At 46.3% G+C, this 16,327-nt stretch overlaps 1 protein-coding gene across 1 annotated transcript in view; it reads right to left on the bottom strand.

Moving 5' to 3' along the window:
* Nucleotides 1-14,946, bottom strand: part of LOC120837719 (scavenger receptor class B member 1) — a 70,526-nt gene extending 55,580 nt beyond the window's left edge. Inside the window, exon 1 of the mRNA XM_040207269.3 lies at nt 14,537-14,946. The gene's annotated coding sequence lies outside the window, so the exon portion shown is untranslated. The remainder of the gene's footprint in view (nt 1-14,536) is intronic.
* Between the last annotated feature and the right edge of the window lie 1,381 nt (nt 14,947-16,327).

The following is a 16,327-nucleotide window of genomic DNA, read 5'->3' as shown; positions in this document are numbered from 1 at the left end:
ACAAATTTAGTTTCCCCTCTAAATTTAGCGAGAAAAGGTCACTTGACCTGACGCCACGGATGCTTGGGAGAAAAGAAAACTTCGCCGCACAAACGGTCTCGGCGAACGGGTCTTTCACATTGTGGGAAGACTACTGGTTGAACATACCTGTAAGTAACACACCTGGGTGATTTTATTAATCGATACATTTACCTGTAATTCAGGTTCAATTTTTGAAATGTCGTAACCTCATGTTATCCTTCTCTGCAAGCACCTTTCGAATTCCAATTCAAAGTGAGGAATGTTTCTTGTGTCAGCTCGGGATGGCTTTAGAAGTGACAATTTAATAAGACACCAATGTTAAGAATGTGGAGATAAATTAACGAAGTCATTAGACTACAATAAAAAGGTAAGTGCCGCAGTCAAAGCACTGTTGGCATATATCAAGCGGTGTACACAAAGCACCTCGGGATTCGGGCCAATTGTAACGCTTGATCGATCAAACCAAGGGTGTAATTTTGGTGGAAACAAACATCCTCCGAGGTTCGCTTATTTTTCAATTCGCGTTGGAGAAAAAACGCTAGCGTTTGCGCAAGTTGTGCTTCATATCATGTTTTGCATCGATGCAACTGAAACACACACATGTGCGGGACACTGAATCCTTGGAACTACAAATTTTGAACGAAAGTATAAGTTAAAGAAGAAAAAAAACTACCCTTGCCTTTTTCCGCGTAAGGTACTTACGCGGAAAAAGCAAGGGTAGTTTTTTTTTAACCTAACAACAAAGAAAAAAAAAATGTTAGCGGAACTTTAACGAGAGCACGAGCATGGTCGACGACTTTCATCGAAGGAGCTCGGTCTGCTTTTTTAACCATTGAAAGTTATCACAGGTAAACGCGTTTCAAAAGCGAGCATTAACACGTAGTAATCTGCACAGAACTAAACATTTCCCAAGGGAGTGAGAAAGTCATACAGTACATATCGTAATTTCTCACAGTTCCTCGTCGCTTCCTCTCTCCCTTTGCTTCATTCTCCCATCTCTCGGTGTAGGAAGGTAACTTCCAATTCCTGGAAGGCTTCGAAAGCAAGTAAGTTGGCTGCACTAGTCAGGGTACCTTTTGCATGAATAATCACATAGTCGCAGATATTTCAAAGAGACGTTTGAGTTTTGCAGCACGGCATGCATCCGCAACAATATAAAGCACTGCAAAAAAAGAAAAGAACTGATTGTTTAAGAATTTGGTCGGTAAAATTTTTGCTGACATTCATTTCTATAGTCAAACTTGCGAAAGGGAAATTGCGTATTCTCAGATCATTGGGGACTTTTAGCAAACCGTTACCGTGTTCCGCGTATTGCACTATGTATACCGAAGCCTTCGAAGCTTGCTTTGGAGCGCGCGCTCCACGGTCACGGCGGTAGCGGATTGCTAAAAGTCCTCGGACTCACACAGTGATCATAAAGGTACCTTTAACATGGGTACCTTTGCAATCGGCGAATCAGCCCGTGCTCTTGGGTCATGCCACGCGCGGAGGATTGCGAAGGGATGCGCCGCCGACCATGGAAACGTCCATTAGCTAAATGTGCATTTAGGGTTGAGCGAGTGTTGTAGTATGACGGAGAGACTAAAATCCTTAATGTTTGAGGTATGGTGAAATGAGAACCAAAAGCTAGAAATATTTCTAATTACGCTTTTCTGTTAAGAAGATCAAGATATTCAATCGTTTGGATCGCGGCCGTCCTTATTAATCGGGTTGATCATGTAGAGAAGATTGGAAATCTGTGTAAGAATAATGTTCAGGGATGCGCAAATTTATTCAAATAACGTTTGCAGGATTTTTTTTAAAGGGGGAGGGGGTTGTGTTTAACAAAAATAGAATTCGAATCATGACTTTTTACTGTTTCTTTTTACGGTTATGAATTTGTCTTTTAAAAGTGAGCATTTCGTAAATAATTGGGAAGAGGTATAAATAAGGTTAACAAATAGATAGATCACTCTATAAATAAGTGAATAATAAGTACATAGATGCATACATAAGTAAATACATAACTATATAAATAAAAATACAGAAGTATGTAAATACCCATCTAAATAAATTCAGAAGTATATAAATACCCATCTAAATAAATACACGACTAATTAAATACCTATAAATAAATTAGCTATAAAATTGCTAAACTAAATAAATAAATAAGAGTATAAATAAGAAAACAATGAATGACCATTGTCTCTTGTTGCCCTCCGCTCTGAAACTCCTATTGTGAGGAGAGCATTTGGTGTCCACTACGCCTTCGTGAAATCATAGCAGCAGCTGCAGACCTTTCACACTTCCTTTGCTTCCACCATTGTGCACAAAGATTGTAGCTACAATCCCAACTGCCACAACACAGGAAAATGTTAGCTCTCCTATTCAAATGCGCGAACACTTGTTACCGTCAGGTCCCACGCCCTCATTACCGCCAGCGAATGTTCTCCGCGGTGTGCAAGTAGTTCGCCAGTGAAAAAGCGTACGTCGCGCTTACGTCACATAACACGTCACAGCTACAGGGGATGTCGCAAACTGCCGTCGAACCCGAGATTCGGTTGCGAACCTCAAGGTCGAAACCTTTGACCTTTTAGCAAAATTCGACGAAGTTCGACTTCCGTACAGTGTTGCCCGACTACAGCACACACAAAAAAATTCCACTTTGTTTTTGTTTTTGGTTTTGTGGGGGGAAATAAAGAATAAAGTGGTTTATGTGATATTTTATGAAATGATTACCAATATTTACAAAACTCAAACACTAACTTGCTTTTATTGTTTAAGCTAGTTTAATTATGCGAAGCAATAAAACGATAACACCCAACAAATATTCTGCCCCTCCTCATCCAGGTGGCGTCAGCTCGTTCTCGATTTCCGCACATGCGCATAATAGCCGAACTAATTTTCTTAAACTTTCGTCGAACTTTTGTCAAACTTGTCGAACCTCCTGTCAAACTTTGGTCAAACTTTGGTCAAACTTTGGTCAATCCTTGGTCAATCCTTGGTCAATCCTTGGTCAATCCTTGGTCAATCCTTGGTCAAACGTTGGTCAAACGTTGGTAAATCTTTGGTCAATCGTTGGTCAATCGTTGGTCAATCGTTGGTCAATCGTTGGTCAATCGTTGGTCAATCGTTGGTCAATCGTTGGTCAATCGTTGGTCAAACTTTGGTCAAACTTTGGTCAAACTTTGGTCAAACTTTGGTCAAACTTTGGTCAAACTTTGGTCAAACTTTGGTCAAACTTTGGTCAAACTTTGGTCAAACTTTGGTCAAACTTTGGTCAAACTTTGGACAAGCTTTGGACAAACTTTGGACAAACTTTGGACAAACTTTGGACAAACTTTGGACAAACTTTGGTCAGACATTGGTCAAACTTTGGTCAAACTTTGGTCAAACTTTGGTCAAGCTTTGGTCAAGCTTTGGTCAAGCTTTGGTCAAGCTTTGGTCAAACTTTGGTCAAACTTTGGTCAAACTTTGGTCAAACTTTGGTCAAACTTTGGTCAAACGTTGGTCAAACGTTGGTCAAACGTTGGTCAAACGTTGGTCAAACGTTGGTCAAACGTTGGTCAAACGTTGGTCAAACTTTGGTCAAACTTTGGTCAAACTTTGGTCAAACTTTGGTCAAACTTTGGTCAAACTTTGGTCAAACTTTGGTCAAACTTTGGTCAAACTTTGGTCAAACTTTGGTCAAACTTTGGTCAAACTTTGGTCAAACTTTGGTCAAACTTTGGTCAAACTTTGGTCAAACTTTGGTCAAACTTTGGTCAAACTTTAGTCAAACTTTAGTCAAACTTTGGTCAAACTTTGGTCAAACTTTGGTCAAACTTTGGTCAAACTTTGGTCAAACTTTGGTCAAACTTCGAGTTGAAAGTTAAGAGAAGTCGAGCCCAGTCGGAGTTGGAACCTCGGTGGGTTTACGACGTCAGCTACCGCCTTTTTGCGGCTAGTTCATGGAGCGAATCGACGCCGTAACCGCAACCTAGAGTGTGTCTGATTGTGCGTATTTGAAACCTGAAACCGACTTATGGCAACGCGTATCGTTCGGCGTTAGTAGCAGCAACCTCGGAAATTGTTTCTGTGTTCCGGAGGATATCGCGCGGCCTCCGGCCAACAACGCTGATTAAAGGACGAAGTACGACGACTGACGAAACCAAACGAAAAGACTGGACCCGGTCCAAAGATATATGGCCGATCCAGTAAGCAACAGCAATCGCGCCTCTCGATTGAAGGGCATTGTGTGTCGTTCGTCGGAGTCGCCGTCATGTATACCGGTGATCGTTTCGTCGGACATCTATTGTGCGATTTTTGTCACACAAGATATATATTTTCGAGTGGATCTAGTAAAGGCACGGGATCTCACAACTCAACGTCCCTGTCTTCAGGTTTTTTGTTTTTTTTTTCAAATGGGAGTGGTTTTTATGTTAAATTTTTACTCGCGTATTCAGTGTATATCGGTGTCAATTTTCGGTGTCGGATAAAAAGTCGGCGTTTATAGGTGTTTTTGTCGACGAAAACAGGAAACGCGGACATGAACTCAACCAATTCGCAGAGAGCGTGTGCCCGATCTGAACACTTGAAGAGATCGTTGCATGCACTACACATAATAGAAAACGACAAAAAGGGTTTTGATCTCCGGAGAAAGAAGCAACCATTTCAAAAGGCCGTGCTTCTGGTAAAGACAATAGAAATCTATAAAAACAGACTTTCCCCCCCTAAAACTCAAGGTTTTCTTATTCAAAAACAACTTTACTTCGCTTTTTTTCAGTTTTCTCTGATTTTGATGAAACTGGCTCAGGGGCTCATTTTCGGGGTTTATCCTAATTCACCAAAAGCGCGCAATTCTACTGGTAGTTATGAGGCGTAGCACTTCGGTGTTTGTTTATTATAAGAGAAATCGGCGGATGTCTTCAGGTGTTTTTATCCTCCTTCAAATATTGGTGTATTTTAGTTATCTATTTTGAACGGGTGCTAAAAAATGTGTTTATCAACAAAAACATCCCATGAAAAAAAGAAAGAAAGAAAGATGGAAGACTTTTGCTCTGTAATGCGAAATTAGAGCGCAGCTAGCTTTTGAGTTTTGATTTTGCGTTATACCGTGCTAAGCAATTTGAGAGAAACAAATGTACAAATATAGATCCCTCTCCTTACATACTGGTTTTGCACCCTCCTCCCCCTCCTCCTCCATACCCCACCCTCTTCCCACGTGACCTCAACACCGATTCAATTCCCCACTAAATTTAGCGGGGAAACTAAATTGGTGCGTAGGACTGTGACGTCCCATAATACTACGCGCGTGGTTATGCCGACGGCGACGCCGCTCAACGCGGAAACGGGTGCCTAAAAGCTACGCTCGGAAACGAAGAATGATATACTTCGTTTCAGCTTCCGTCCGAGCGCAGCCAAAGGCTGAGGGACGGTTCGCAACTTCGAGAAGAGCATTCCTACGCACCACAAAGTAGTCCGCAAAAGCTTTTTTTTTTTTAATAACTGTTTTGTGCATAAACAGTGCACAATATTCCAGATATCTACTGCTGATAATTATTTGCAACTAAAGTAATTAAATATCTGAAGCTTATGGTTTTATTAATATATGTAAAGGCATGTGGTTTGGTGAAAGCACATACATCCGCTGGCAACAGGGCTGCAGCGCTCAGTTTTTCTGTGTGATTTCGTTCCCGTAATGGCCGAATGATGTGCTTCGCTGCTTTCCTCACCCAGTTGCTTCAAAGCGTCCTTCGCAAGGGCACGTTTGGGCGTCAGGCGCGAGAGGTCGTGATGAATGTCTACTTTCAAATTCGGCAGGAGACTCCGGCCGCGTCGTACCGCGAATGCGTTGTAAACAAGAAAAGCGTCCGGGCCAGTACAATTCACTGATACGCGGCGAAATCAGGGCACCCCTTTACCTGCCGATCTTATTGAACGCCGAGAAGCTGGTGAAGTGAAAAGGACTGCGCCTCGAGCCCTGGTATATCTAGACAATACAAGGAAACACCAACGGCCGGGTCATCGGACACCTTGCAACCAGTAATTTCATCTCGAAACTATGCCGAACAGGTGGTAAGCTCGGAAACAGACGGCAAAGGCCAGGCTACGTACTGACGTCCCCTGTGACTAAATTGTAGAACGTGAAAGGGCATTTTTTTAAACCTGTAGCAGACGATACCACCCGTAGCAGACGAAATACTCGGCGAACGCGGGCGGCGCGGACGACCAGCGGCGCAGCGGAGTGATACAAAGGTGCAGGCGAGATCGCGTGACCTATTGCCGGCGTCTGATTGGCTCCGGCCACACGTAGCTTTGGCTGCGCTCGGACGGAAGATGAAACGAAGTATAGTCAGAGGAGGGGAGGTTTCGATAAAAATAGGCCTAGCCGTAGCAAAAATTCACAAATCGGCGTTTTTCGGTTTTTACAGATTTTTCATATTTTTCGCATTATTCTCGGGGACAGGTTAAGAGTAAAGTGGAAGCTCCTCCCACCTGTCTCTACTTTAGCAAAGCGAACGCTGGAGAGGAGGCGATCTCCTCTCCAGAGTTTCCTCGTAGTTGTTTATCGGCGCGTTTAAGTTTAAACTAATTTTGCATTTTTGTTACAGAAGAACGTTTTTCGGTGTTTTTCATTTATAGCTGAAAGGTCTATGGCCTATAACCTTACCGCGACGGTCTTGCCTGTACGATGCCAGTGAATTATATGAAGGAGCTGAAGTAGTAGCAGACACGGATAATATGGAGGCAACCCTAGATTTGAAGCAGCACGAATCAGAAGCACTAGCGGGATTAAACCAAGCCACGCGTGATCTCTCACAGCTGCTCCTGTTCTATATGAAAAAACAAATAAAACTAATCACTCTCTTCCGTCTTTAGTTCATGTGTGCACGTTAACGTACTTCCGGCATATGGCTAGTTCTCACAACTGGCTGTTTCTTTGCATCTGTTGGTGTTATTTACTGGGAAAAAACCTGTTTTATTTCAGCGGTTGCGAACGCTGTCAACACCCGGGTAATTTTTTTTTTATCGAAAATTACAGTTGCACTTTTTTTTTCCCGCGTGAAGCCGGCGCATACGGCGATACTGTTGCAATTATGTCTTTTTTTTTTGTGTGTGTGTGTGTGTCATTTGTCACTGCTAAAATTGCGAGGGCGAATTGTCGCATGTTTTAATCGAGCATTGACGTTTTGTATGTTTATCAATATGGGAAGTTATGTGTTTCATATTACGAAACACACCCAGTTCGATATGAAAATAATTGCGATAAATAGCGAGTTCGTTGACACATGGTCACGTGACTGCTATCGATGACGAAATTTAAAAAAAAGACTTCAAGATTATATTTGGAGGGCAAAGCTTTTAAAAGGCTAACCTTGAAAAGCCTAACTAAACGTGCATTGTTATCACAAACAAGATATTGAAACGCCGAAGGCTGTGACGGTACACTTCTGAATTTTGTCACTTTTATGACGCTATTGTAATTGATGATATAGTATTGTTTTATTCACTATTAAATTACATTTGTGCACCATTTACCTTATCCTGCCGAGTGTTTTCCGTTTTTATGATGCTGTATTCTTTGTTCTTACAAATCGCATATTCCCTCGTGTCAATCTTTTTTTTTTTTTTGTACTGACGCAATTTTTTTTTTGACACACACAGTGACTGGTGGATTTATTGTGTAAAATCTGTTATTTGATCCTATGTTTTTGTTTTTTGTGTGTGAACACACCTTGAGTGAATTTGCCTGACTCAGCAACATACGTTCGTGTCTTCAACGCGATATATCGTTTTTTTTTTTGTTTTTTTTTTTTTGTTTTTGCTTTCGTTTTTCATTTTTGTGTGATTTCGTGCGCGAAAGTGTGTGCCAGTAAGTGCTTTGTTTTTTCATGACTCATTTTCAAGCTACATACAAACACGACTAAAACACCAACTCTGACTTTTCGCCTGTACTCTGATGAAACATTTAAAATGTGTGTGTGTGTTTTCTTTTTTTCCTATGTGCACGTGATGCGAGTCCGTGCGAATATCCGGTCTGCCACACCAAATACTGGATCTGGTCCCACAAGCCTCTACTGCTTTGGCCAGACCCGACATTCAAGTGGTTATATTTGCAATGCTGATTAAAAAAAGTTATTATTATTATCATTATTGCGTACCTATGCATAAAATAAGGTTTTTCGTGTTTTTTTTCCGCAATGTTTTTGCAAATTGTGCTTTCTTGTGCAGCTTTTCAGGCCTGCAGTGTTTCGAATAAATAAATAACTTTCTCGCACCTGTAATCAGTAATGTCAGATAATGGTTACAGTAAAGTTCCGAGAAGCGAGTATCGAGGTTACTATGCCGCGGCGCCTTTCAATTGTTTACCGTGGCAGAGGCTCCGTCCATTGTCTCTGAAGATACCCATCACCGGCCCCATTTTTATGCAAATCATTCCAGAGGCAAACCTCCATCAAACGCCCGCCCCACTCACTGCCCGCAGGTTAAGGGTCAGCCAACACTGACGGCAGATCGAATCGCGTGCCCTTGAGGGAGTGGCGGGTATGAGACCGAACAGTTGAAATACTGTCGAGCTGTTCAGAATCCGATGGCCTAGTGCAAGCGGTAAAACACCTATCTTGCGTCCGCGCGCACCAACGTCAAGAGGTTGATATTCAGACATGTCGGCGTCCTGCATTTACTGTTCAAAAGTCGCTGTCCAAACGTGAGTGTGCAAACACCAGTATGCAAAACGTCAGTGTCTAAACTTGAGTCTAAACTTGAGTCTAAACTTGAGTCTAAACTTGAGTCTAAACTTGAGTCTAAACTTGAGTCTAAACTTGAGTCTAAACTTGAGTCTAAACTTGAGTCTAAACTTGAGTCTAAACTTGAGTCTAAACTTGAGTCTAAACTTGAGTCTAAACTTGAGTCTAAACTTGAGCGTCGAAAACCGAGTGTCGAACACCGAGTGTCGAACACCGAGTGTCGAACACCGAGCGTCGAACACCGAGCGTCGAAAACCGAGTGTCCGAAAACCGAGTGTCCGAAAACCGAGTGTCCGAAAACCGAGTGTCCGAAAACCGAGTGTCCGAAAACCGAGTGTCCGAAAACCGAGTGTCCGAAAACCGAGTGTCCAATACCGAGCGTGCAAAACCGAGTGTCCAAAACCGAGTGTCAGAGATTCAGTGTCCCGAAGTCAGTGACCGGAAGTCAGTGACCGGAAGTCAGTGACCAGGAGCCACTGTCCATGAGTTAGTACCCAGGAGGTAGCTGAAGTCGAGGAGCGAATTCCCGGAAACTACCGCGTTCAGCCGGAGTGTTGTTCCGCCCTAACCGCACTAAAACCCCGCGCAAACGAGAGCCGCTAACTATACAGGTTAAAACTCCGAATTAGTTAATCCAGATATCGGTGCCGACGAGGGCGGCACTCGAGATAGCTCCACGGCAGACGGCGGCCAACGCTCGACGATGGCGGAAGAATCAGCCCGCCTAATCGGTCGGACCACGAGGGTCGCATTACCGCCATCAAGCCTCTTCTGGGCTCCGCGCAAGACGACGGGAGATGGGTCTGCTTATGTTCAGCTGTCAGGAGGGGGCCCCTCAGGTCGCGGCCGTAAGCGATAGCCTTTTGAGAGGAACATGCCCTCCGCTGCCGCCGGAGACAACCTCCTCGCTTGTTTTCAAGTCGCAGGGCCTTCGAACTCGCTGCTCGGATCACAGTTCCCAAGTCGCTGTCTGTTCCGCCTTGTCGAACCAGGGGAACTTGTTCCCACTCGTTTTCTCGGCATCCCAAGGACCGGAAAAGAAACCTTGGCCGATTCTGACCACTAAGCTGTTTTGGGAAAGTCACTGTGTCGCGCGTACGTTCAGGCGGGATCTGTGACCGAGTGAGGCCACTCACGAGAATTTTCAGACCGTCTATTCATGATGATAACTCAATCTACGGTCTCTAAGCGCCCTAAGAATACCCGACATCACACTCATGGGCGGCCGACTTGCCTTTTAAAAATCTAATCGAAGATCGTGAATGCCCCTCTTTCTGCGCGCCTTGGAGCAGACATGACGGAGCGCTGCCACACGACGGTCTTTTTTTTTTTCTTTTTTTTTCCAAAATAGAATGCACAACGCGTTTAGAAAGAAAAATATTTGTAACGTCCGGAATCCCCACGCTACTTACTATTTTCGTGGGTCAACTATTTTGGAGGAAGTGGTGCAGACCCAAGAACGCCCCCTTAACAAGAGGAAATAGTGTCCGTGTATTGCTATTCCTGTGAGTTTACTACGACGTGTTGACCATCCAGAACTGGCCAATATTTCTATTGACCACAGCCCAACAAACAATATGCCATCAAAGACAAGCTTCCACAAAAAGCACGCGACAGCGCAGCTCGGACCACTTGGAGCAAAAGCTCGCGCTGCAGAACTCAGGGTGCGTCGATGCACGAGGCACGTGCAACGTGCAGCCCTGGGAAGATCATGGCGGCACTGAGCTGGATTTCAGACGCCATGTTCGTCCCAGAAGTGGCCCGCGACAAGTGTCTCGAGCATTTCCACAACAATGAATGGCGCCACTTTTCCCAGGATAGAGGGGCTTTAAGGATACTGGGATCAATCCGCGCCCCTGCCCGTATCGATCTGAACGCGCATCGTACCGGCGTGCAATCGTCTATCACTGCTGCGTGGTGCGCGTTAAAGGCCGCAGGCTGCGGCAGTGGACTGGGTAACTTTCTCATCTACAGACAATAGACCGATCTCACCAAGCGTTTAGCGCATGCGTGACGCCGTCATAACTTTAGTTCACAGGAGGCAGACGGGAGTGCACGAGAGAGTTCGTGATGTCTCGTGCTCCTCACGCGCGGATCTCCAGCGAGGTTGTGGCACGTGCAGAAAGACTCTGAAGTTCCCTCAATGCATTGCGGCAGCGGCGGCGTAGTCAAACTAGCTGGTGAGATCGGTCTATTGCAGGCGCGGCAACTGCCGCCGCCCTCTGTCTGCTCGAGCGGGAAAGCACGCGTGCATTTCCAAGCTTGTCAACGCTGTATTGTTCACGCGCACGCTGCACGTGCTTACACGCGTGGGACACCAGTCGGGGCGCCAGCCGATTGGAATTGACTAACTTCACGCAATCTAAGCAAACAGATAGCAATTATATGTGCGCGTTTAGGCCACGGTGGTTTAGGTATAGCGAAGGTACTCAGCCTCACCGTTGTAGATGAGAAATGGAGCCGGTGCAGTACGCGTCTGCTAACCTGGGGTTTTCAATGTATATCACGCAGGAGTGATAGACGATCGCACGCCGGTATACGATGCTCGTCCAGATCCAAAGGTAGCGGTGGGAATTGAAGGAAGATTACGCAACTTCAACAAGAAGTCGGCTTTGTGTCATCGCATATGCTCCTTAATGTGGTAAAAAAGGTTATTGGATGAATTATTGCAATCGTTTATTTGCGCCTATAATGCAAACAAGCATTCCGCATCGGTTACCAAGGCTTACGCTTATATATAAATATACGCAGCGACTGCAGCCCTGATCGCTGGCATCGCTAGACTGGCGACTTCTGCGAAATCAACGGCACCTAGCGGCTAAAAGGCGCCGAGAAACCGAGGGAAAGGAGGAAAAAAGAGCGCGGGGAGGACAGAACGCTGAGCACTGGTTGGAATTCCGGCCCATAGACCTATAGCTTTAGGTCTATAGACCTAAAGTTAGAGGAGCCTTTGCCTTCACTGCACTCGTCGAACGCGTTGGAATGCGAAAGCCAACCGCCGGCGTTCTGCGTTCTAAAGACCCATTCACACGCTTGCAACCGAGTACGACCGAGAGAGACCAGTCCAGTTTTTAAGCCTCTTGCGACCTCTTAGCGGGCCTTGGTTGCAAGAGTGTGAACGGACATTTACGCGTTCGACGAGTGGAATGGAGACAAAGGCAGCTATAGCTTTAGCTCTACCCCCTAATCCAACCAATCAGATCTCGGCGTCCTGACGTCCCCTCTCCTCTCCTCCTCTCCATCACTCTCTCGGCGCATAGAAAGCTGTCGCAACAGGTTCGCTCGCTATAGCTTTCTCTAGCGAGTCAGATTTTCATAGCACCTGGCAGACATAAAGGCGAAGCCTCGAATGTAGGTTCGTAAACGCGCGATGAAAACCGCCAGTTGCCCCGTAGGCGAAGCCAATAGCGCGGAACAAAAAGGGCTATTCGTTTCCCGAACTGAAAGCGTATTTTCTTTCGACTTTCGTTCGACTCTATTCCCACAAAGAGAACTGAAATCTTTCCCCTCGGCGGTGACATTTACGCGTATGTGTGAGAAGATCGACGCGAGCGTGGAAACGAAAACAGAGAGAGAAAAAAGCTGCGGAGTTGTTCGCAGAGCCGGCGTGCGCGTGCATTCCTCTGAGTTGATGGAGCGTGAAAGAGCATAGACGCTTTTATACCCTTGTTACACGGGCACATTTAACTGCAGTTACGCTAAGCCACATATAGCGCACAATACTTGCGGACAACATTCTGCGGCTATGGAGTCAAAGCTATGGGCGAACGTGCGCTCGAGCATCTTGAGCATCTATCGAAGCAGTGCGCTCGCGCTCTTCACTTCTTCTGATATAGCTGTCAGAGAGTACAGTGCGGTATCTGTAGTGCCGCGAAACAGCAGTTAAGTTGAGTTAACCGCGGTTAAGTGTGCCCGTGTAACAGGGGTATTAGTCGTCAAGTGTGCATGGCCTTTAGTGTAAACTAAAGGTTGGTTATGGTGCCGCCATAACCGACATTTAGTTTTTTTTTTTTTTTTGCGTTTACTTCACTTCCTCATTACCATAGGAAGCCAGGTTGTTGCTATCCTAAATCGAATGCGTCCTTCTCCCCAGCATTGGCCTTTGTGCAGGCTCGTCAACGCTCGTTTCAGAGGCGTGGTATCTCAGTAAGAAGTTCAGCAAACGGCGGATGATGTAACCCGGCGCGTGTGCAAAGAGCCTATAACCTTCCCTCACCGATTCATTCATTGTTTAGTATAGAACTAGTATAGAACTAGGCGTGCCGCAAACTTCCGTCGACTTTGAAGTTCAACGTAAAACCTGGAGGTTCGACTAGTTCGACGAATGTTCAAACTTTTCCAAAAAAGATTGGCCATGTTTTTTTTTTTTGTTTGTTTTTGTTTTTGTTTTGCGAATCGATTGAACGGCTGCACTGATGACGTCGCGTCCGCGTGTCCCTACATCCCTGCGCCGCGTTGAAGTTCATGCTGTATAGAGACGGGCTGTGAATACTCTGAACTTTCTCGCCGCAGGATCGTCGTTTGTGGAAGTCATCGGTGACGACGAAGTGACGTTGCACAACTTTTGGGAAGGAGTTATTTGAGGCCAAAATCTTCGCTTTGGAATCGAGGCGAAGATTGAACTATGTGATATTGTGGAGCCATGCGCGGTGTACGCGGCACTAGAGCTCATCTTCCGCCACTGTCAACAACGTTACCGGGGAAACCGAGAGGCGGCGTGGGCAGTGACGTCGGTAGTGTTTGAGAGATGAGGGGGCGACGGGGGTTGGCGAGAAAAGAACGTTGGGGAAGGAAAATAAAAACGAGTACGAGACACACACGCGCACGCACGCACGCACGCACGCAGACCCGTAAAACAATTGTGGGTGGGTGTCTGTCCGTCCATATCAGTGTTAATCCAAAAGGCAGAGAGAAAGGAAAGGAACGGCAGGGACGTTTTTCGGTACATTCTGCGTTATCGGCGGAAATAAGAACGATATCAGACTGTCAACTTCGGAGGTGTTGATTTCAGAATGCAAATACGCCCAGCCTGCACCGTGCTTTCTACAAACCCTCGAACCTGTTGGTCGCAGCTGATAATTTTTCTTGTGACGTCACACGTATGAACCACGGTCTTCTCCGCGCTCTCTCTCTCGTATTGCTCTTGTTCGGCGCCTAGGGAGTGGTAGGGATTTTTCGCCCCTTCATTGAAGGACACCAAAGTAAACGGATCTGCAGGTTTTTGAGAAATAAAAACTTCGCGGGTGTTCTTTCGCCCCCCCCTGCTACGTCATAACGCAAAGAATATTTGTGCTCCACGAGTTTAGTGACCCTGGAGGAGGATCGTACCGGCGTGCGGTCTTGTAGGACTACTGCCTGGTGCGCGTTCAGACACCGGGCCAGCGGTTGTATACTGGACCAGCTGAACTTATCATATGCAGCTGAGACATCAGGCGCCCATTGAGGCGGACTAACTTCGGTCCGTATAAATATACAACCGCCATTAGTTGATGACAATTATCCCCATATGCAATGTCCTCCTGTCTGTATAACTTACCTCAACAAACCGGATTAGTGTAGCTCTTACGGCTTTCGAAGTACTAATCTAAATAGCCTTAAAAAAAAATTAAAAAAATCCATATTGGGTTAGCAGAGTCGCAAACTCGATACTGTTGTGTTGCGCCGTATAACCTCTCGTAGTATACAGCGGGTTGCATCGTATAACCTCCGGTATTTCAGTTTCGTATAAACATTAGATATACTCCCGCTTCTGGCCATAATACTGGCTCGCAGTATTCCGTAAAGAAAAAAAAAAATGCAGTACTCACTCGAAAAATCAATAAGCGATCGCATTGTTTCTTCTGACCCGCCTCGCGTCCGCGCGGAATCCCTCCAACTCCGGCGTCTTCAACAAGCAGCTGGGCCACGTGCTTCACTCGCAGCTTGCCGTTGCTTCCCTCGTCGTCGACTGCTGCTACAAACAGCCTCGAATCGCGCGGCAGCTGGTCCAACGGCCTCCGAGAAAACGGTTCCGCTAAACAACGCCCGTTTGCATCGAGCCACCGCCGTCACAAGTGCTGTCGTTCCGCGCCAGAGACGGTCCGATAGTGGCCGACGTGAAACGCGGTTCCACGACACGGGAACCGAGGGGAAGGGCGGAGAAACCGCGGCGTCGGAAGGAACCGCGGCGAGCTGCGTCGCGCGCGGCACACGCCCCCTTCCGCGCTCGCCTCATGTCACGTGGCGTGGCGTGTGCTTTTATTACTCGGACGCTGACTCCGCTCTCGCTTCTCGCGATATCTTCTGTTTCGTTTATTTATTGTTTTAAGATACCCAGTTATTGTTGCGTGGTAACCCACTCCTTCTTTTTTTTTTTTTTTCCGGTTTTAGTTTAAGTTTTTGCCACCGATTTTGTTTCTTTCGTAACTAAAAATACTGCTCAGAATGAGTATTTGGCGTTGGTAACCTACAAAGGATCACATTTGTGTGTGTGTGTTGGGGGGGGGGGGGGGGGGGGGGGAGGCAGCTGCTGCCCGTGACGTTTCCATATGGCGAATTGCGCTGGTTGGAGCGATCCAAAAACACGCCATGGTCGCGCGTTTAGAGCAGCGAATGCTAGCTCGCGTTCGCGCGAGCGTAAAGATACCAAGACAAACATCGCCCCGTACCCGCTCCAAATCTATCATTGGAATTCGCCAGGAGCGCGCTTGCACGGCGGATTCAACCGGCGCTCAAGGTGCTCCGAGTATTCGCGACTCCAGCAAAACAGGTGGCACATAGCAGGAAGACAGTGAACTGGACGGAACGGGTCTTTTCGCGAATTCTGCTCGTCTCTGTTCGCTTCCGCTATTATGCTTGTTGTCGGCGGTCGGCGCGATGGAACAGTGGCCACGGTTATCAGCGTGTTCCCAAAGTTTCTGGAACGCAGCTTACACAACCGCGTGAACCAGTTATTGTGTGTTCACCAACGTTGATCGGCACCGTAGAAGGACTGCAGGCATTCCTTCTATCGCTTCCCCCAAGAAGGTCAAACCTCTGGAAGCACGCTTACGCCAGTACGTATCAAAATCGGGGCAAATCATTTTGAGCCCAATGCTTACTGAAACCCGAGCGCTGTGCGTTAAGCTGGCACATTGCACGACACGACCTGTTTTAGACCACCATATCTGCTCGATAGTGGCGACCTCTATAGGTAACTGCAGTACCAAATACATTTGACTGCAGGGCCACAGAAAAAAAAAATGTTCCTGAGATTAGCAATCACACAAAAGCAAGATACAAAAAAATTCGCAGCCAGATTAAGCTGTTACGTGGGTTCATCATAGCTGCACGAAAGGCAGGGAGGCCGTCCTCCCGGCGCGAGCTTAATCCTACCTTCGGTAGAACTTCGGTGTCTCGTGAGCTTCGAGTGTGTACGCTCAGCCAAAGCACGACGGAAGGCAAGAAGCGCGTGCTAGAGGCTCCTGTTCGGCTGCCCAGAGGGCGCGCCGGAGCAGTACTAGTGGCGCCGCACTTTGGTGCAAACCCGCTCTCTATAGACTATAGCAGTACGAGTCCATTGCAAAGACCGCGGTCGCGTAGCGAATATACTATTGTGGCTTTCCCTGTTCGTTAAAAAA

The sequence above is a fragment of the Ixodes scapularis genome, unplaced genomic scaffold (assembly GCF_016920785.2).
Source record: "Ixodes scapularis isolate PalLabHiFi unplaced genomic scaffold, ASM1692078v2 PGA_scaffold13__105_contigs__length_92229423, whole genome shotgun sequence".
Taxonomy (NCBI): domain Eukaryota; kingdom Metazoa; phylum Arthropoda; class Arachnida; order Ixodida; family Ixodidae; genus Ixodes; species Ixodes scapularis.
Note: the sequence above shows the minus strand (reverse complement) of the source record. Positions and strands in the feature narration are given on the sequence as shown.